This window comes from Vombatus ursinus, unplaced genomic scaffold (assembly GCF_900497805.2).
Source record: "Vombatus ursinus unplaced genomic scaffold, bare-nosed wombat genome assembly UNPS02014805.1, whole genome shotgun sequence".
NCBI classification, from domain to species: domain Eukaryota; kingdom Metazoa; phylum Chordata; class Mammalia; order Diprotodontia; family Vombatidae; genus Vombatus; species Vombatus ursinus.
In genome coordinates this window covers 13,188,604-13,211,254 of record NW_020954583.1, presented here as the reverse complement: position 1 = coordinate 13,211,254, position 22,651 = coordinate 13,188,604, and positions in this window count along the sequence as shown.

Below are 22,651 nucleotides of genomic sequence, written 5' to 3'. Positions count from 1 at the left end.
TGTGTAGGATGGGGTGGTAGGTATCTGGTCCTTGGCTGTTTGTACTGGGGTTTCAAGGGCTGACAGTTTTGTAGCTGTGCTGGTGCCCCTTGGTCTAGATTAGCTGGTTGAGCCCAGGCCTCCAGGCTTGCCAGACCTGACCACTAGCCTACTGCATCCACACTAGAAGCCTCAATGTTGGCACACTGTACCCATGGCCTGCCAAGTTGTAATTTTGGACCCTTGGTTACTTATCTGAGCTGGGGCTAGGAGCCTGCCATGTACTTACCTGGACACCATCCTTGCTGGGCTCTGTTCTCCTTATACCCAAGGGAGACAGATATTTTCTATATTCCTTTAAAGTTATCTTGCATGAGAAAATTGTTTCATCCTGTTGTTTTGAGTTTTGTCACTTTATAGTTCATTTTGAGGTTTGATTGGGGGAGATCATGCAAGTTCCTGCCTTTTCTCTGCCACCTTGGCTCTGCCTCCAGCTAACTCACCTTGTACAATGGACTGAAGGGAATGAATAAAAGTCTATGTAGTTTTGGAAAAATGGTGAGGGAGGGTGATTCATTAGGAGGGAGCTACGTCTCAGTTAGAACCAGAAGATGGAAGACATAGGGCAGGAAATGTTCCAAGATGAAAGCAAGTTTGTTGTTCTGGAGCAGGTTTTCCTGAGGGCACAGAGGAAAAATTGGGTAGCATTTGGTTGGTATTTGGGAGAGGATGAAACACTCAATACTACAGAATAATAGGATATATTCAATAATGATATAGGAATTCCTGATAAATACTATTAATTAATTCTGCAAAAAATGATGCCATTTAGGGACAGAACATAAAGAGGCTAATTACCTCAGATCTTTTATTAGTCTTTGATATTCCTTATGGAGGATTGGCTGAACATGATGGAGATTATCCAGAGTGATAATGGAGATTTTCTTTAACGTATTGACAATATTATTGAATATGATGTGATATTGGGGTCTATATGGAGTCAATGTTTACAAGATATGTTACAAAAAAGTAATTATCCTAATGTATCTTAGTAATGCTTTATCTATTTAACCCACAATGCTTTCATTCCAGAATTATTTTATTTCTTTAAAATAATAAGCACTGTTTGAGAAAGATGAGGTTAACTTTTATTTTTTCAATGTTGTTTTAGCATAATTTGATTTGATTCTGCTCACTTCATTCTGATATAGCTCATGTAAGTTTTCCTAGGTTTCCCTGAAACCAACACTTTTGTCTTTTTAAATGACATTCTTGTGCTATAATTTGCTTTTCTATGGTCCAGTTGATAGGTATCAACTGATAGGTTGATAGCTAACTGAAACTGATATAGTAACATCTAAATGCAGTAACTGCTCTGTCATGAATGGAGTAAACCGCTTGTTATGGAAATCTTGACATCTTTTTCATTGTTGTCTGTTGTAATACTTTCATGTTTATCCTTAAATATTCTTGATCTTTGTTGTAGGTACTGCTCTAAAGCTAGTAATCTCTTAGTTCAGATTCAATATTGGGACAAAATAAGGCACTCACAAGGCAATGAACATTTAACAAAGGAGCATTTTACTTTGCTGAAACATAGCAAGAATATCCAACAAAGGTATACACAAAAAAAATGAGTGGCAGTTAGTTTCTCTGTAGGTGCTCCCCACCCCTCCATCTGGAAATGAGCCTGGTGAGTCTGTCATAGGTACATATACTTGCATGATCTTGGGTACCTACCAAGTCTAAAAGGCCAAAAGTCTGGGTAGCTAGGGCTTTTTATGGGCCCTATGCCAGGAAGCTACATCAGAGAAGCTGGTGTAAATCAGGTTTCCTTAGAGGAGAAAGCTACTGGGGAAGATGGGGCTTAAGGAACTTGTGTGGGAGTTGTATTTGGGAAGAAAGCTATGCCAAGGGAAGTTAAGTCAGGAATGTGTTGCTCTAACACATTCTTAAATTTAGTTCAATTGAGTGTCATGCAAAGATGGTTGCAAACTTTTTTCTCTATTATTTTTTCTGTTTTTTTTTATTAATTCCCCATTGTCCAGTATCAATAATTTGTATAAATTGGATTTGTTTCAGTTAAAAACTTCTTGTTATTAATATTTTTTTTGGAGTTTGTTGTTAGTTTTTATAGAAAGTTGATGACTAGACTGTATATATGTAGTTTGGAAGGAATCTGTACATAACTAACCAGTTGTTAATTAAGATATAATCAATTAAATTTTTTAAATTCTTCACATTTTGCTTTTATGTCAACAGTGTTCTCAGTAATTCTCATCACCTCCCAGAGTCCCACTACTCATAAGAAAGTATAAAAGAAGAGAAAAAAGCTAAACAAAACTAATCAACATAAAACCCACACAAGTCTGACATTGTATGTAGTGTTCTATGATCATAATTCCCAATCTCTAAAAAGAATGGTGGAAGGTACATTCTCATATTTTTTCTTTGGTCCAAGTTTGACTATTATAATTTCATAGCATGAAGTTTTTATTGCTTTAATGTTATTTTCCCATCTGTATTATTGTAGTCGCTATCTATACTATTTTCTTGGTTCTGATGACCTCACTTTGCATTAATGAATATAGTGCTTATAATGTTTCTCTATATTCACCATATTAATAATTTCTTATCATACATTATATGTATATGCTACATCTTGTTTAGTGATTTACCAATCCATAAATATCTACTTTGTATCCAGTTTCTTGTTTAAAATACAATTTGCCATTATAAACATTTGGTGCATATTGGACATTTCTTTTGATCATTGATGTCCTTGGGGTTCAGAAATGAGATCTCTGAGTCAAAGGACTGAGTAATTTTGTTAATTTCTCAGCATAATTCTAAGTTGCTTTCTGAAATGACTGGAGCAATTCAGAGGTCCAAAAAGATGTATTAGTGTGCCCGCCTTCCTACAACTTTGTCAACATTGTCATCTTTGTCAGTTTGGTGGGTGTGAGGTTTGATTTTCATGTCTCTTATTAATCATTTGGAATATTCTTTTATACAGTTGTTTAAAATGTACAATTTTTTGGAGAAATTTTCATATCTTTTGACCATTTACCTTTTGGGAAATGGCTTTTTCCCCTCCACATTTATTCTATTTTTCCATATATGTTAGATATAAATCTTTTTTCAGAAAAATTAATGCAGATATTTTTCTCAGTTAAAAATTCCATTTATACCTTTTTCACATTACATTTTTTATACAAAAGCTTTCTAATTTTGCATAATTGAAATTCATGTAATTATTTTATCTTTTGTGATTATCTCTTTCCATTCTTTTGTTAATAACTCATCCTTTATCCACAGCTGCTTTTGAATAATTATGAATTTATACTGAATAGGCTTTGTTGAGTTCTGGGCTTGAAACAATGAGTATAATGTCATCTGTGAGCAGCATTTTGATAACCTCATCATCAATAGGGAATTTTTCTTGTATTTGAACTTTTGTACAGATCACACATTATGATACTGGCAAGAATCATAGATGAGCATATATTTTATATTTTATGTCTTTCTGATATTAATGTTCAGTAGATTCCTGAACAAAGTCAATCTTTATAGTTAAATTCTAAATTCTCTGTCATATAATCTTGTTTTGCTTTAACATGTTGGGATTATTTTAAGAAACTTTAAAATGTGATATTTTGTTCTACTATCAAATAATTATTATTTTAATGGGCAAATAAAAGACACACTTGTTATGTTATGATGTGGCATGCTGTATTTCATGTTCTCTTCTCATATTTTCTTAATATATACTTTCAATGTGACTACATGCCTTTTTAATTAAGATTCTTTAATATGGGAAAGTAATCACATTAATCAGAAAATATAAGTTCTTCTAGGTTCCATTTTTGGGAGTAATGTAAGATCTGTTCTTTTGCAATTACTTCCTCTTTCAGATATCTTGAAAATGGATTCCTGAATACCTTTCAAATTGTGTTACTTTACATACAGATTTCTTCTTCATGTATTTGAATTCTAAGTGCTCCTTCTGACTTAATATTGTTAATTGTCATCAGTATTTCCATACATAACATATTGAATATTAATGTGTGGTAGTCCAAATGTGGTGGTTACAATTCCATACATGATGAAAATATATCACTATAGAAGTACTGTCAGAATCACTGAATCACAGAATTTGAGAGTTGGAAGGGACCTTAGGAGTTATCTAAATGAAACTTATATCTGTTCCATTTTGTATATACTTGTTGTTTCCTTTCTGGTTTCAGCTATAATTTTTGTTTTGTGTGATCTAATTGAGATGTATTTACTGCCAAGCTCTCTAAAACTCCTTTCATCATAAACTACTTATTTCTTGGTCATGATATGATATTGCTAATTACTTTCTCTCATTTTTTAATAAAGCTGTACAGATGTGTTTATATATTAGAACAATATTGCCCTTGCCTACAAGGTTGCTCTGGTGAAAAAGAAAAATCAATTTTTGGTGGGCTGAGCCAAGTAAAAGTAGGGATTCACTTGAGTTCTCTCCCAAACCCCTCCAAATACCTGTAAAAAATTACTGTAAACAAATTCTAGAGCAGCAGGACCCACAAAAAGAGTGAAATAAATTTTTGAGCCCAAAACAACCTGGAGGGTTGACAGGAAAAGTGTGTTGCACCAAGCTGAGAGAGGAGCACAGTCCAGCATAAACCATGCCAGCACAGACTGGACTCTAGTGAACCCAAAGCAGACCTCAAAGGACTGGATCACTGGCAGCTGTGCCAGTTTCCAGACTTTTCAACCCATAAACTCCAAAGATAACTTAGAAGATCAGTAGGAAAGGTATGTCAGACCTGAGTGAGAGAGGAGCACAGTCCAGCCCTGGCTCCAGCACAGCCCTTGAACAGTGGCAGTGGTAGTGGCAGTTGAGGCAGCATCAGCCCTATAAGCAGCTGCTTCCAGAGCTCTCAGCCCGCAGATGGAAAGGGGATCAAAAAACTGATCAGAAGGAAATTATAGGGATCTCTTTGCTGGCACTGAGGCAGGATTCTGTTGCTTGGCCCATACTTGGGTCTAGGTCACAGTCCTGTATGGCAGTCCTGGGGTGAGGAGGAGTACTGGCAAAGCAGAGCTTATGGCATCAGTGGATAAGGAACTGTCCTCACAATTCCAGGGGAGAAAAGAGTGCTCCTGGTTGCTCACAGACCAGAGTGCAGTCCAGGAGAGGAATAAACATCTCTCCTTAGATCATGCCACTTTGGACAAACTGAAAACGTACAGGTAGCTAGAAGTATCTCTGAAAATAGCTGCACAAACCCCCTGAAGCTTGGGACAGTATACCCTTTATACTGGAAGCAGAGCTGTACCTTAACAAACAGTTAAAAAGTCAAGTAATTGGTTGGGGAAATGAGCAGAAAAAACTCAGGCTGTAGAAAATTACTTTGATGACAAGGAAGATCAAAACATACAATCAGAAGAAAACAACAAAGTCAAAACTCCTACATTCAAAGCCTCCAAGAAAAATATGAATTGGTCTCAGGCCATGGAAGAGTTTAAAAAGAATTTTGAAAAGCAAGTAAGAGAAGTAGAGGAAAAATTGGGAAGAGAAATGAGAGTGATGAAAGAAAATCATGAAAAATGAGTCAATGGCTTGCTAAAGGACACCCCCCAAAATACTAAAGAAAATAGCACCTTAAAAATAGACTAGAACAAATGGCAAAAGAAGTCCAAAAAGCCAATGAGGAGAAGAATGCCTTAAAAGGCAGAATTGGCCAAATGGAAAAGGAAGTCCAAAAGTTCAATGAAGAAAATAATTCCTTAAAAATTAGAATGAAGCAGATGGAAACGAATGACTATGAGAAATAAAGAAATTATAAAACTAAACCAAAAGAATGAAAAAAAACCAGAATACAATGTGAAATATCTCATTGGAAAAACAACTGACCCAGAAAATAGATCTAATAGAGATAATTTTAAAATTATTGAACTACTTGAAAGCCATGATTAAAAAATGAGTCTAGACATCATCTTTCAAGAAATTATCAAGGAAAACTGCCCTAATATTCTAGAACCAGAGGTCAAAATAGAAATTGAAATAACCCACCAATCACCTCTTGAAAGAAATCTCAAAATGAAAATTCCCAGGAATATTAGAGCCAAATTCCAGAGTTCCTATGTCAAGGAAAAAATATTGCAAGCAGCCAGAAAGAAACAATTCAAGTATTGTGGAAACACAATCAAGATAATACAAGATTTATCAGCTTCTACATTAAGGGATCTGAGGACTTGGAATGTGATATTATGGTATTCTGGAGATCAAAGGAGCTAGGATTAAAACCAATAATCACCTACCCAGCAAAACTGAGTGTAATCAATGAGGGGAAAAATTGATATTCAATGACACAGAGGAATTTAATGCACTCTTGAGAAGCCAGAGCTAAATAGAAAAATTGACTTTCAAATATAAGACTCAAGAGATGCATGAAAAGGTGAACAGGAAAGAGAAATCTTAAGGGACTTATTAAAGTTGAACTGTTATATTCCTCCATTTGTAGATGATATTTGTAACTCATGAGACCTTTTTCATCATTAGGGTAGTTGGAGAGAATACATACATACATATATGTATGTATGTATATGAATATATATTGGAGAGAATATACATATATTGACAGAGGGCACAGGGTAAGTTGTATATGGAGGAATGGTATCTAAAAAAATAAAATTAAGGAGTGAAAGAGGATTATAGTGGGAGAGGGAGAAAGGGAGATATAAAATGGGATAAATTATCTCATATAAAAGTGGCAAGAAAAAGCTTTTACAGCAAGGAGAAGAGTGAGGAGGTGAGAGGGAATGAGTGAACCTTACTTTCATCAGATTTGGCTTAAGGAGGGAATAACATACACACTCAATTGGTATTGGAAATCTATCTTGCCCTACAGGAAAGTAGGGGAGAAGGGAATAAGAGAGATAGAATGACAGAAGGGAGGACAGATTGGGGGAGGGTGTAATCAGAAGCACACACTTTTGAGGAGAGACAGGGTCTAAGGAGAGAATAGAATGAATGTGCACAGGATAGAATGGAGGGAAATATAGTTAGTCTTTCACAACATGACTCTTATGGAAATGTTTGGCATGACTACACATGTATAACCTATATTGAATTGCTTGCCTTCTCAATGAGGGTGGGTGGGGAGGAAGGAAAGGAGAGAATCTGAAGCTGAAAGTTTTAAATGTTTAAATGTTAAAAATTGTTTTTACATGCAACAGGGAAATAAGGTACACAGGCAAAGGGGTATGGAAATCTATCTTACCCTACAGATAATTAGAAAGGGAAGAGGATGAAAGAAGGGGGGCTTGATAGAAGGGAGGGCATATTGAGGAAAAGGATCCATGCCTTCCTGGCATGGGAGGAGGGGAGAAATGGGGAGTAAATTTGGAACTCAAAATTTTGTGAAAGTGAATGTTGAAAACTGAAAAAATAAATAAATTTAAAAAAAGAAAATCAAGTATTTTGGTGGGCTAAAGTAATTTCTGTGCTCTTTTACCATCCTTAGTGTGACTGCTTAGGAATGAAATTGTAATAACATCAATGTTTTTACTTTTACTTGTTTCCTACTTTTCAGCAACAAGAGCCTATTTTAAAGATTTGGCTTAGAATAAATGAAATTGCACTCAGTATCATCTTTTTTCCTTTTTTTTCTTCTGATTGTGTAATTACTTTGACCTTTACTGTAACTAGTCAATGATCTGTGTGCATGCAATTGAGAATAAAATTATGTCTAATTAGTTGTAACCAAAAGTTTTCTGTCTGCAATGACATGGCTAATTTCTCTCTTTATGTACTCTTCTATGTTCATCATAGTCAGTGCTTTCAAATTCCTTTGAAAAGTGTTCATGATGTATATGAGTGAGGCTACCAGCCTTTGGTCTTCCATTTCTTGAAGATTAACCCTATTTCCCCAATATAGTTCTTGCTGTCTTCTGTCAGATTGTCTTCTATTCATTCTGAATATACTTTGTATATATCTAGTTATTTTATGTTGCTTCTTCTATTAGAACATACGTTCTTTGAAGAGATGTGTGTATATACATATACATATATCAGCAATTATAACAGTGCCTGGTGTTGATGAACTAATAGACTATCTTCCTTTGTGTCTACTTTCCTATTGAAGATGATAGTATATCTTGGCTCAGTTTGTAGGATCTTGTTTAGGTCTTTATTTTCTGAAATATATTTTGTATAAAAGGAGCAATTATCTTTGTAAATCATTATGGATAGAAAAAAGATAATCTGGTTGTTAAACCTCAGGTGATTATCCTGTATTTAGCTAGACTGGCCTTCTGACTGAAAACAGTCTATAACTGGCATGATATTTAAAGCCTTTCACAATCTCCTAAATTTTTTGGTTACTGACATCACTTTTGAGAACCCAGGGTTGAATCTATGTCACATTTTTATACTGGAGTAAGTGGTTTGTGGATAGAAAGACATGTAATTATTATCAATAAAATTCAGTAGGTTTTCCTTCATTTTAAACCAGTCCATGAAATGATTAGCTCTAATTCCATTGAACTAAATTCAAAACATAATTCTGTATTCTCCTTATATGACATGTACATACAAAACAAGACTTATGTATCAGTCCCCATACTTGGAAAAAGTCTTAGCATTTCTGTTATATCCATGAGGAAATTAAGGAGATTTTTCTCAAGATTTTACCTGAATGAACTTTAATTGAGTCATAGCATTTCAACTTTCATGGATGAAAAACTACTCAAGGGGCAGAACTGTGTAGGTAAACTACTATCTATTCTGACAAAGTCGAGCTGCAGTTAAACTGACAAGAGGAAATATCATCTTCTTAGAAGATAAAAGTGTATAGTTCCACTGTGGGCAAATTATTGTTATTCCAAACACAGGCAGTTACCCAAAGTGACAAGCTATGCAGTTAAATCAGTCAAGAATATAGTAGATTTTATGACTTTTTCAATTGAAATTTTCCTGCCACATAAAGTCACATTTTATGTTAGTGAAAGTATGCATATATTTTATTGATATTTAACATGTAATGCAAGTTGAATGAATTTGGTGGCTTTCTAGGTTATTTTATTTTTTACAAAACTTGGCCTATGTTTTAGTTTTGTAAAGAAATAGTTATTCTTCATGGAAATACAAATGCTGCTTGTCTAAAGTTTATTATGGATTAACTTGGAGGGAAGAGATTAATTAACTACAATAAATTGGAAGAGGTGACATGAATTATCTTTAAATATCATACTAAATGAAATATGAAAAGTGACGAGAATTAATGCACTTAAAATTTTAAAAGGATTGGTTAGCTAGGAAATGTATTAATTTAAAAAATAAATCTGATAAAAATGTATTCTAGTTATTATATACATGAGGAATTCACAATGTTTTGCTTTCGCTATGATCTTAGAACATATTTTCTACTCATTTTCTTCTTATAATGCTGGTGTTGATAAATAAGGTTATGTCACAATGTTTCAGGTGGAACTAGCACATAGATAAACTTTAGAATTATCTTGTGGTCTAAACTGAATGCCTAATCTTAGTATTTAAAAATGTAGATTGGTACCTTCCTTTGGGGTTTTCTTTGTCTTTAAAATTTTTTTTTTTTCTGAGAAATGAGAAAACAGACTGTGAATCAAGCAAATAACTTTTGTCTGATAGAATATGAAAAACATTTAATCTTTTGATCTTGAAACTACACAGCCAAAATGCTTTTATTTCCTGGCAAGAATCCCAGATTCCAAGTGTCATTTAAAGGAAACATTTCCATGATATGTTGTTTGATATTTTACATTCTTCTATAAATCTCTATTTTTTATTATTAACTTTAGTATGAGCTTTCTTACATATGGCTATAGAACATTTTATTGGAAGGAAACTGAGGCTAATTAAAATATAATTTCCTGAGGAAATCACAATCATGAGGTAGGAACTAACTTAGAAAAATATCTTGTAGAAACTGAAATTAAATATGGAGCAAAAGTCACTCACCTCTACTGTGAAGGTATTCATAAAGGTTCATATACAGTCCCCAAACACAATGTCAGTACAATATATCTATGAACATCATGAATACTTGATAATCCCATAGCAACAAAACTAGAATAAATAAATAAATAAACCTTGTTAATGTTTGTGCAAGCAGAACTGCCCAAAGATTTTTAACAATTCCAGTGCATAGACCAAGAAATAGAATATTGGATTTCCTTTCCCTTATGCATCCTTAGGTGGCCATTAGCATTTTTTCTAAAAGAATAGAAAATAGGAAATATTTTATTCATAATTGTTTATTTATAACCACATTAAATTTTCACTTATTGTGATAGGGCCAGCTGAGAAAAAAATTAGGAGACAGCACTTTTTTTAAAAAATAACTATATGTTTGGAATATTTGGTCAACAAAAGTTCTTATATTTTGTGATTTATTTTATTTTGAAATCTGTAAACTGTAAATATTATTGTGGCTTGAATGATAGGAAATGTAAGTTCTATGTGGAAAAAAATATACATATGAGGTTTCTATTATTAGAAAATTATGTTCTTAGTAAATTATAATGTTTTCAAATGAAATATATTCGTGGAAATATATTTACTTCAAAAATATATAATAAGGATAAAAGAAACTGTGATTTAATTAACACAGGGAACTCCCAGATAAGGAAATTTCTCTTTCAGTGCAGGTTGTACTTATTCCTCTGCACTTATACTCTTAGTGCCTATAACACTGAGAGATAAAATGACTTGTACAGCATCACTCAGCAAGTCTGTGTCAGAGGTGAGACTTGAATTCTGGCCTATTTGGGTCTGGAGAGAGCTCTCTATTCACCATGTCCTACTGACTCAGAACTACGAATTGGAATTATGTTATTCTGAGTGATGAAGATATAATTTCTTTTTGACAAAATTAAGGATTAAGAATGATAGTGATGGATAATAGAAAGTGTTTAGTCCAAGCGTTTAGTATTTTATCCAAGATCTGTCACTGACTAGCTGTGTTATTGGACAAGTCATTTTGCTTTCTTGTTTCTCAGTTCCCTTATCTATAAAATTAAGTCTCTTAACCAGGTAATTTGTACAGTCCCTTTGAGTTCTAAAATTCAAACAAAAACATTTTGGAACCTTATTATGTCACTGTCCAAGTCCAAGCAATGAAACAATCATTTATGGGAATTCAAATGCCAATGAATTCCGTCTACCACTTAAGTAACTAACCTTCTTTGGAGTCCTGCTACTTACTGGTTGTGTGGCCTTAGAATAATTAGTACACCTTTCTGGGCCTCAATTTACTCATCTGTCAATCAATATCTGAGGTAGATGATATCTAATCCATCAGCAAGCATTTATTAAGTGCCTATTATGTGCCTGGCATTATATTAAGTTCCAAGGGTACAAAGAAAAAAATTACACTATCTCTGACCTCAAAGAGTTTATACTTTATTGGGAAAATAATATTTACATGTATAAATATACATGAAATATATATGAATAAGCTTTAAGGCAATTTGAAGAATGCTAACAACTAGTGGGATAAGGAAAGGTCTCATGTAGGAAGTAGATTTGGAGCTTAGTTTTGCAGAAAACTAGGAATTTTAAGATGCAGAGGAGAGGAAGGAATATGCTCCAGGGAAGGGGGACATTCAGTACAAAGGCATGAAATTGGTAAGATGAAATGTCTCGTATGAGGAACAACAAGACCAAAGTAGTGAATAAAGTAGTATAATGTATAATTAAGTCTGGAAAGATAGGTTGGATTTATAATTGTATTAACTTGTGATATTCTATGCAATTTTAATTTTGTTTAATTCAATAAACATATAAGTATCCTTAGCAGGTAATGATATTTGACACAAGTTAGTTTCTTGCAACATGATGAACTTTCTGAATATTCCTAATCATATTCATAAGTAATCCAGCTGGAATAAAAATTTTGGATCCTGGATATGTCCATTGAAATGTGTATGATTGATGTTTTGATGGATCTGTGATGTCTTCTGTGAGTACAAATTTGTAGCTCCCCCATGTCTTTTCATCTCATGGAATGTTTGTCCTGCCTTCCCCTCAATCTTTCATAGAGGATTTATGGGAACGCAAGTCTCTTTTCAGTTCTAAATCCTATGACTGTGTGATGTGCTTTCCATTGAATTTCATTCTTCCATAAGTAGTATTTTAGGTAAGTTTCATAATAGTAAGCATCTATACTATATGAAGATTCAATAGACAGTCTCTATCCTGTTTCTAATAATAATAAATTATTTAAATATTTTTTTCATAGGTATTAGTGTTTTGTTTCTTAAATGATACAAAAGTAGAGTTCCCTGAAAATGATTCACAGGGTTAAATGTAATTGAATGATCCAAAGCCTTATCTAAGTGCTAAGAGGGGATGTAAAAAACTTTTAATATAAAGATGAAGTTCTTTCAGAGGTTGGAAATGTAGGATGTGAGGTCAATGATTCATTACTCTGAAGATTAATAATATTTGCAAAGCAAAAATAAATTCATTGACTTATTTATTTGTGTGATTTATTGGTTTGAAATGATTTCTTACAGAAGAGGCATTTATGAATGTGCCATGTATACAATCAAGGAAAATGCAGAGTCTGCATCTCTGTAGAAGGTGCAGTTCAGCAGGCAGCTGTTAGTGAAGACAGTTAACATAGAAGGATGACCTTTTTTATAGCAGGGATATTTTATACAATCCAATGTTGTTTTAAGTCAATAATGATGTCTAATCAGGGTGAGGGTGAGAGTTGAGACAGGGAAATTTGCATATGAAAATAACATTGAAAAACAAAGGACAACTCATGAATTTTATATAGGGCTCCATTGTTCTACAGCTAGCCAATAAGTGCCAAGATCACCTCAGAATAAAGTAGATGAGTCAAAATTCAGAAGAAATGTAGAATCAAGTCTGTATATTTCCACTTAAAAGGAAAACTGTGTTTTTTTAAAGGTGCAGAATTGAAGCAAACTGAGCACCTTTCATTACATAAAACATTTTTTTTCTCTACCTTTACACTCACTTTCTCCTTACCCTTCCCTAACTCTACTTTATTCACATTCCTGTAACATCATCAATTCCTTCCTGAGTGATGGTTTGCCATTTACAAAGGTACTTTTCCTGTTGGTGGATGAAAGCAACACTGCTCCTGATTCACAAAATTTCCTAACTATCCCTGATATCACACTTTCCTTACTATTTTTCTGGGAAAGATTGAATTATATAGAAGAGAGAACACTAAATTTGCCATCAGAAAAAAAAAAGCCAGGTCATGATTAGCACAAATAAATGAATCCTCTGAAATTATTGCTACATGTATTAAAATTTGTATTAATTGTATTAAGTTTAATTTGTAAATTAATTTGTTAACTAAACTGTATTAAAATTAAAATTTGAGGCTATAATTACATAAAATATGATAATTAAGTCCAGTCCAATGGAAATATGTACAACAAATTCAAATAGTGTGACCACTTCAAGGTATTAACTATTCACACGAATCAATACTTCACTATATATTCAAATCCCCGTCATGGCTGCCACACTTATTAGCTATGTGACTGCATCTAATGCACTGCATCACTTGAAACCTTAATGTTATTAGCTGAAAATACAAATAATAATATTAAACTATCTTCCCTCCAGGATTGTTGCAAGGATTAAATGATTAATGAATGCAACATATTTATTAGAACCTAAAGAGCTATATATGTGTATGTGTATATATATATGTATATGTATGTATCTCAGATGTCATTGTGAAAATGGTTCATTTCAGAAATAATGTTAAGTAAGATTAATTGTATAGAAAAAATGAGCTTACTGACTTTTTTTTTTTGCTTAGGCAGTTGGGGTTAAGTGACTTGCCCAGGATCACACAGCTAGTAAATGTCAAGTGTTTGGTCTGAAGCCAGATTTGAACTCAGGTACTCCTGACTTTAGGGCTGGTGATCTATCCACTGTACCACCTCACTGCCCCAAGCAAAGTTAGTTTCTTAGCTATCATCCTTTATTTATTTATTTTGGCTAAGTAATGGGGTTAAGTGACTTGTCCAAGGTCACACAGCTAGTGAGTGTTATGTGTCTGAAGCCAGATTTGAGCTCAGGTCCTCCTGACTCCAGGGCTAGTGCTCTATCCACTGTGCTACCTTGCTGCCCCCTGACTTTCAATTGATAGTATATGTACCAGTAAAGATGTTAGACAATAGACATAGGGAGTATCAAGCAATTTTAAAAAAAGGAAATTTTTTATATCATAAATGACAGTAAATTATTTCCTGGGAAATAAAACTATTTAGAAGATGTCAGTAACTATGGATTCATTTTACCCATGATAACTGACATTCATATATCACTTTAAAGTTTTATAGACTGCTTTAAGGGGGTAGCTAGATGGCTCAGTATGTAGAATCCTGGGCCTGGAGTCAGGAAGACCCAGTTCAAATCCAGATTCAGACACTTGCTAGTTTGTATGATCTTGGGCAAGTCATTTAACCACTGTTTGTATAACCTCCTCTTCTAGGAGATAGCTAAGTGGCTCAGTGGATAGAGCACTAGGCCTGGAGTCAGAAAGACCAGAGTTTATATCTGGCCTCAGACACTTATTAGCTGTGTGACTTGGTATAAGTCACTTAACCTCTATTGGATTTATCCCACTGGAGAAGGAAGTGCAAACCATTCCAGTATCTTTGCCAAGAAAACGCCATGGATAGTGTAGTCCATAGGGTCATGAAGAGATGTACATGACTGAACAACAGTACTTAAAACACATTACTTATATTTCTCATACACAGAATGTTCTCCTTTTTTTTTTACATACTGTACAGCATTTATTTGAAAGATATAAGGGTTTAAAATTATCACATGACAACTCATTAGCCTTCTAGATGATTTAATATTGTTGTTTTTCTAGCTTCTTAGGTAGATCTGAACATTTGTTTCTTTTTCTTTTTTATTTGTTTTTGAATTTATGGAATAAAACAAACATTTCCATAACACAATACAATAAAAAAGATGATTGCATATGAAACTCCAAATCTACTATGCATAGCTTTCTATTCCTTTTAAATATACAAAAAAACATGTAAATTTCTTTTTCCCCTCCCCCTTCTCTCCCACATCCAACCCTCTACCCCACCTATCCCTTGGCCTAGAGATAGCTACTGTTAGACACAAATATATATATATATATATATATATATATATATGAGTTATTCTATATATACTTCTATTTATCATTTCTTTCTACCTTTTATTAATATTATTTCTCTCCCCACCCCTACTTCTTAATTGAATTCAAATTCCCTGATATCAGAGTTGTTTCTTATTAGCTTTTGTGTTTTCCACATATCTAACATAGTTCCTTTCACATATACCCCTGTAAGTAATCTCTGTAGATGACTTCCATATACATAAAGGCACATATATTTTTCATATGTATATATATATAGATCTATCATCATCATCATCAACAGAATCTATATTCTAGCCTTACACCACCAACTGCCTCTAGGTATTCCAAACTCAGCATATCAAAGAGAACTCATCCTTATCCTAAGCCCTTCTCCAAATTTCCCTACATCTTTTGAGGGCACACCACCCTAAATACCACTGTAACTCACAAATTATTGTTGACTCTTCCCTCTCCCTTTTTATGTATGATCAGTTGCCAAATATTTTTATTTTTACTTTGACAATGTCTCTCCCATCTTTTCTCTTCTCTCCATAGACATAGCCACCACCCCACCTGTACTTTTGCAACAGTATCCTAATTGGGCTTCCAGCTCAGATTTTTTTTTTACTTAATTTATTTAGTTTTAGTTTTCAACATTCACTTCCACTAGATTTTGAGTTCCAAATTTTCTCCCCATCTCTCCCTTCTCCCCACTTGAAGACAGCGTACATTCTGAATACCCCTTGCCCTGATCAGCCCTCCCTTCTATAACCACCCCCCTTTCTCTTATTCCCTTCCCCTTCTATTTTTCCTGTAGGGGCAGGATGGATTTCTATACCCCATTCCCTGTATATCTCATTTCACAGTTGCATATAAAAACAATTTTTAACATTTGTTTTTAAAATTTTGTGTTATAAATTCTTTCCCTTCCCCACTGCCTATCCACTCTCATTGAGAAGGTGAGCAACTCAATACAGGTTATTCATGTGTAGTTATGAAAAACACTTCCATAATAGCCATGTTGTGAAAAACTAACTATATTTCCCTTCATCCTATCCCACCACCCCCACTTATTCTGTTCTTTCCTTTGATCCTGTCCCTCATCAAAAGCATTTGCTTCTGATCACTCTCTCCTCCAATCTGCCCTCCCTTCTATCATTTCCCACACTCTTATCCCCTTCCCCCCATCTTCCTGTAGGGTAAAATAGATGTCCATACCCAATTGAGTGTGTATGCTATTCCCTTCTTAAGACAAATCTGTTGAGAGTAAGATTCACTCATTCTCTCTCACCTCCCCCTTCTTCCCTTCCATGGTAAAAGCTTTTTTTTTTCTCTTTTTTATGTGAGATAATTTACCTCATTCTACCTCTTCCTTTCTCCTCCTAGTACAATACTGTCTCACCACTTAATTTTATTTTTTATATATCATCCCTTCATGTTCCACTGACCCTGTACCCTCTGTCCATATATATATATATATTCCTTCAAACTATGCTAATACTGAGAAAGGTTTCATAAATTACAAATATCATCTTTCCATGTGGGAATGTAAACAGTTCAATAAGTCCCTTATGATTTCTCTTTCCTATTTACCTTTTCATGCTTCTTTTGAGTGTTATATTTGAAAGCTGAATTTTCTATTCATCTCTGGTCTTTTCATCAAGAATGCTTGAAAGTCCTCTATTTCATTAAATTTCCACTTTTTCCACTGAAGGATTATACTCAGTTTTGCTAGGTAGGTGATTCTTGGCAGTATTACTATCTCCTTTGACCTCCAGAATAACTAATTCCTTAATTTTAGAAGCTGCTAAATCTTGTGTTATTCTGATTGCATTTCCACAATACCTGAATTGTTTCTTTCAGACTGTTTGCAATATATTCTCCTTGACCTTGGAGCTCTGGAATTTGGCTATAACATTCCTAGGAGTTTTTTCTGAGGGGGTGATATCTTTCAGGAGGTGATTGGTGGATTTTTTCAATTTCTATTTTATCCTCTGGTTCTAGAATATCAGGCCAATCATGGCTTTCAAGTAGTCCAATGATTTTTAAATTATCTCTCTTGGATCTATTTTCCAGGTCAGTTGTTTTTCAAATGAGACATTTCACATTGTCTTCTATTTTTTCATTTTTTGGGTTTGTTTTATAGTTTCTTGATTTCTCATACAGTCATTAGCTTCCATTTACTCCATTCTAATTTTTAAGGAATTATTTTCTTCAGTGAACTTTTGGACTTCCTTTTCCATTTGTCCAATTCTGCTTTTGAAGGCATTCTTCTCCTCATTGGCTTTTTTGACTTCTTTTGCCATTTGGGTTAGGCTATTTTTTAAGACGTTATTTTCTTCAGTTTTGGGTCTCCTTTAGCAAGCTGTTGACTTGTTTTTCATGATTTTCTTTCATCACTCTCATTTCTCTTCCCAGTTTTTCCTCTACTTCTCTTACTTGCTTCTCAAAATCCTTTTTGAGCTCTTCTATGGCCTGGTACTGATTCATATTTTTCTTGTAGGCTTTGGATATAGGAGCTTTAACTTTATTGTCTTCTTCTCAGTGTTTGTTTTGATTTTCTTTGTCATCAAAGTAAGATTTTATTGTCTGACTTTTTTTGTGCTGTTTGCTCATGTTCATTCTTTTTTACTGGCTTGGGAGAATTCAGGTTCCAAAGATTAGTTTCTCTCTCTAACAAACCCCTACATCAGCTATATATCTGCAATCTTCTGCCACATTGATCTGGCAGCTCCAATTTGGATTTTCAGTTTTCAATAATTTAAATTAGTTTCTCTATGGGTTTCCTTCCTTTCTTCCTATTTCCTATTCAAGTAAGGATAACTGGCACTAATTCTGATAGCTATTTAGTTTTTTAATGCAGTGTCACATAACAGTTCTAAAGGATCCCAGTATTCTTCAGCCCTAGTAGTGTGTGTGTGTGTGTGTGTGTGTGTGTGTGTGTTGAATCTCCATATCTTTCTCATAAAATATGTGCATTCCTACTTCTCATATGGACACTGTCAGGTTGGCAATCCCTATGCCCATTTTAAGACCTGAGCATTCATAGAACTGTTCCAGTCTGGCACTTTTGTGAATGGGGAGCTGCAATCACTTGTTCTACAACTTAATCCATGTTGAAGAAATTTAGCCAAAGGATCACAGCAACCACACTAGGAGATATTGGAGTAAGACTTGAATATAAATAACACTTAGTAATTGTGTGATCATTAGCAAGTAATTTATTCTCTCTGAACCTTTATTTCCTCAGCACCAAAATGGGTTGTTAATACATTAATTAGATCAAAAAACAAACAAAACAGGCCCAGGAAATTTAAATGATCTGTATTTATAAATGAAAATGTCTATAAGCCAATCTTTTTGGTTTTGCTCTGCATTCTCCCAGTCTCAAAGTAATATTACTGCCTTTAGAGAATAGAATCAATTATTTGCAAACTTATCTGTCATATGTTCATTGATTATTTTGTTCTTTTGTCATTATTATGATAATGGAGTTAAAAGGTATCTTTAGGTTATGGCTGTCATGTAGAAGAGAAATAAGACTTATTTTTTTTTTTGGTGAGGCTATCAGGGTTAAGTGACTTGCCCAGGGTCACTCAGCTAGTGAATGTTATGTGTCTGAGGTCCAATTTGACCTCAGGCCCTTCTGACTCCAAGGCTGGAGCTCTATCCACTGTGCCAAGTAGCTGCCCCAAAACTTATTCTTCTTAATCCTATAGGGTAGAACTAGTAGCCCTTCACAGAAGTTTCAGAAAAGTAGATTCAGGTTTGCTATTAACTGAACTCATTAACAAGCTTTTATGAAATACCTATCTGCCACATTTGAGACACCGTATTAATCACCAGGAATGCCAAGACAGATCATCCAAATAATAAGAGATATCCAAAAGTGGAAGAGGCTTCCTTAGGATGTACTGGATTCCTCCTTACTGGAAGTCTTGGTATATGTTGAAATAGATAATCTCTGCTGTCCTATCTAACCATGAGATTATATGATCCTATTTCTTTGTCACCATCTTGATTTCTGAACCCATAGACATCTGCATTTATCTTTATGGCTGCCTTTAGGAATTTTCACACTTCATTTACAATCTAGTGGCATTTTTAAAGATCACTTCTAAGATTTCACTTTCTTCCACCTTTCCTTCAAAAATCAGATTACTTTGTAAACTGTGAATGAATATTAATTCATGAATGACTGACAGCCTTAATATTCTGAAATATTAGTAACAGTGACAGGAGTCTCTTAGTTCTAGTTATTAAGACAAATGTGCTTACATGTGTTATGTATCTAAAATTGATAATGCAGGTGTGAAAGGAATGATATTATTAGGCCTCACAGGATGTCATTGAATTCCCTTCAAATTTTCTTTTTTACAAAGTTATAAAAGAACAAATCTTTAATAATGCCAGTTGCTGCTCATTAGGACAGAAATCACTAATTTCAAATGCTTTGAATAATGGCATATTTGTAGTTAATTTAATGGTTTGGGCAATTATTATAATGGAAACTGATTGGCAATTTAACTAAATCTGTACTTCATGCATACAAATTTTGGATCACTTTTGGCAGTTTTAGCTTTGCTTACTTTATATCTTAACTAATTCAAAATGATATAAACATTTGTGGAAGAAAAGCATTCTGGTAGGTAGGATGAGTGCAATGTAGAAAAAAATTAGAAAAATAGATTGAATTAAGTCTGAAAAAAAAAACATGATTAAATGAGCTCCTATTTCCAACAGAACCTAAAAAAAGTACCAGAAAAGTGGCATGCTATTTGGAAAAGATAAACAAAGGATAAAGAATTGCTTATGGTAACTCAGGGGGATTTAACTAGGACCAGAATATATTGAATAGAATAAAAATTGCTGAGCATAAGCAAAAGTGCCATGAATCATGACATTAGCTGCTAATCTAATATATAGGAAATTTGAAATTTTTAGACTGTAAAAATCTCTGAAGAAAGAGATGGAATTTTTATCAGTTGGTTCATTTAAAACTAGAATAAAAACTTACCAGAGAATATAGTGTAAAAATTCAATACTATAATGGACCCTTGGGGATAGATGAAGTAACTACCTAATAGGCCTTTTCTATATTTAATCAGTTTGATACCATATTCTCCTGGCATTTAAAGGTACAGCCTTCTATGTCTTGAATTCACTAAATGTATAATGCTACTCTGGGAACTACTACTGATCTTAAAAATAGGAAGAAAGATTAAATACAGAAAGAAATTCACCCTGAAAGTAAGTGTGTGACAAGTAAATGTATAAGAACTTTCAATTTTTAGGAATTTGAATTTACTAACAGTGTAGAGTAGAATGAAAAGTAAATATTACCATAGCGGTAAAAGTTGTTCACAGGCAGGTCAAAAATTGAGAACAATTAATTTAAAGAAAATAAATCAAGAAGTCAACATATAAAATTTGAAGTTGTGTTAGTAAAAAGTAGGGTGGGGCTGGAAGGGTTTCTAGATAGGAATAATCTTTTGAAAACTTGGATCTCACAATGATGCTGTCAATATGGTAGCAAAACCTAACAAATGAGAACACAGGGAAAAAACCTTAAGCTGTATTTTTATATTTTGAAAACATCAATAATGAGTATTTATTAGGTTTCCCTTATGCATATAGAACTGTGTTTGGTGTTAGGAAAGATATAAAATTCAAATAAGACAGAACCTCATGCCACACTGTCTTCATAAAATTTTCAGTTTAGCAGTGGGCTAAGACCACTATACTGATAATAATACCCAATATCACATATTGAGTGCATTAGAATATTACAGTTTCTAACATTGCTCAAGCAGGAAACTAATTATTTATTTTCAGTTCATGAAAGCTTTAAGGAGGAGGTGGTGGTGTTTTGGTTGTGATTTAAAAGGTGAGAAGGAAGTCACTAGCTAAGAAGGAGTTTGGGTGGGTGGGTGGGTGGGTGGAGACATTATCAAGTATGAGAAATAAAAGATGAAATGCAATAAATCAAAAAGCAAAGTAAATTGGATTTAACCCCTAAATTGCTAATCTGACAAAACTGAGCATGTTCCTTCATGAGAAAAAAGTTTTAATAGAACTAAAGAATTTCTTTGCTTCTTATCATCCTCCCCCTCAATAAATATATCACATAACAACAACAAAAAATAATTCTAGGCAATGTTTTTTTTTATTTGCAAATCAACTATGACTCAGAATCTTAACAAGGTAAACAAGATTTTTAAAGCAAAGAATGATTACATATGATGACTCATACTTTTTAATATTCTTTAAAGTGCAAAAAGGGAACAGTGAGGATAGTTCTGTGAAGTATACTCCAGGGATACAGGAAAGGAATTTTACTTTAAGTGGAAAGTGAGAAATAGCCCCTAGGATACTGGCATCTGTGTCCCAGTCTCTCATCTTCCCAGGACTCCATTATCACCAGGCTCTTCTCCTTAGGCATGTTACTGCCATGTCACTATACACCCATGATCTACCTGACTAGTATATCATTCAAATCAGAAATCCTGGGACCAATTCATAGTAGTTGGTGGGAGGGAATGGGATGCCTAACTATCCTGTCATTCTCCTTCTTTTCTCACCCTTCCATTGTGATCACTAGAACTGGTGTCTGGTATTGTGTAACTTGAAAGATCACTGGATTTAGCATAAGATAACCAGAGTTGCAATTCTGATTCCACCCTTTATTATTGGCATAACATTGAATGAATTACTTTATCTTTATAGTTCCTCATCTTTAAAATGAGAGACTTCAGCTAAGTAACCCCCAAAATCCCTCCTAGCTATAAACCTACAATTTTAGATTTCTTCCTCTTACATTCCTTCCATCTTCTTGTGCTCACAAAAACTCAGTTTTCTCCTGAAAACATTTCTTGACATCTTGCCTAATATGGAGGGCTTCTTCTCTCATGACACACAAGTCCAGGAACTAAAGATGAATATAGCTCCCTACTAATGTGTTCATACTCTTCTTCTGCCATTATCACTCTGTAACTACTTATCCTTCTTTAGAGCTCTCTTTATTCTAACCATATTCTTGTTGTTGCCCTCTATCAAGTAGTAGTTCACTATTCTTCCTTCCAATAAGGCTAGTAACTGTCTCATAGGTTTTTCCATACTGAGTTCTTTCCCCTTCAAACACTCTGGCTTACTAGTGACTTGGCTTCCATAACATCAATGTCTCATCTACTTGTTTTCTGGAAATAGAATTCATTTTTCATTAATATTCCTCTTTGATTCTGAAAATTAAGAATAAATTTCACCCAAAATATTTTTTGTCAATGAATTTTTGTTTTTTGTTCATTGCACTATTCAAGTCACAACTCAAGCAACATCTGTTGCATTATTTGTTCATCTCTGCATGAGAATTCATTTTAGCATTCTCAAATTATATTTGAAAAGGTATAGTATTTAATACCTTCAGGGATGTATAAAAAACTGGATCCAGGATAAAAAACTTTTTCCATAGCCAGATGGTTGTCATTACAAGTTTCAGAGTT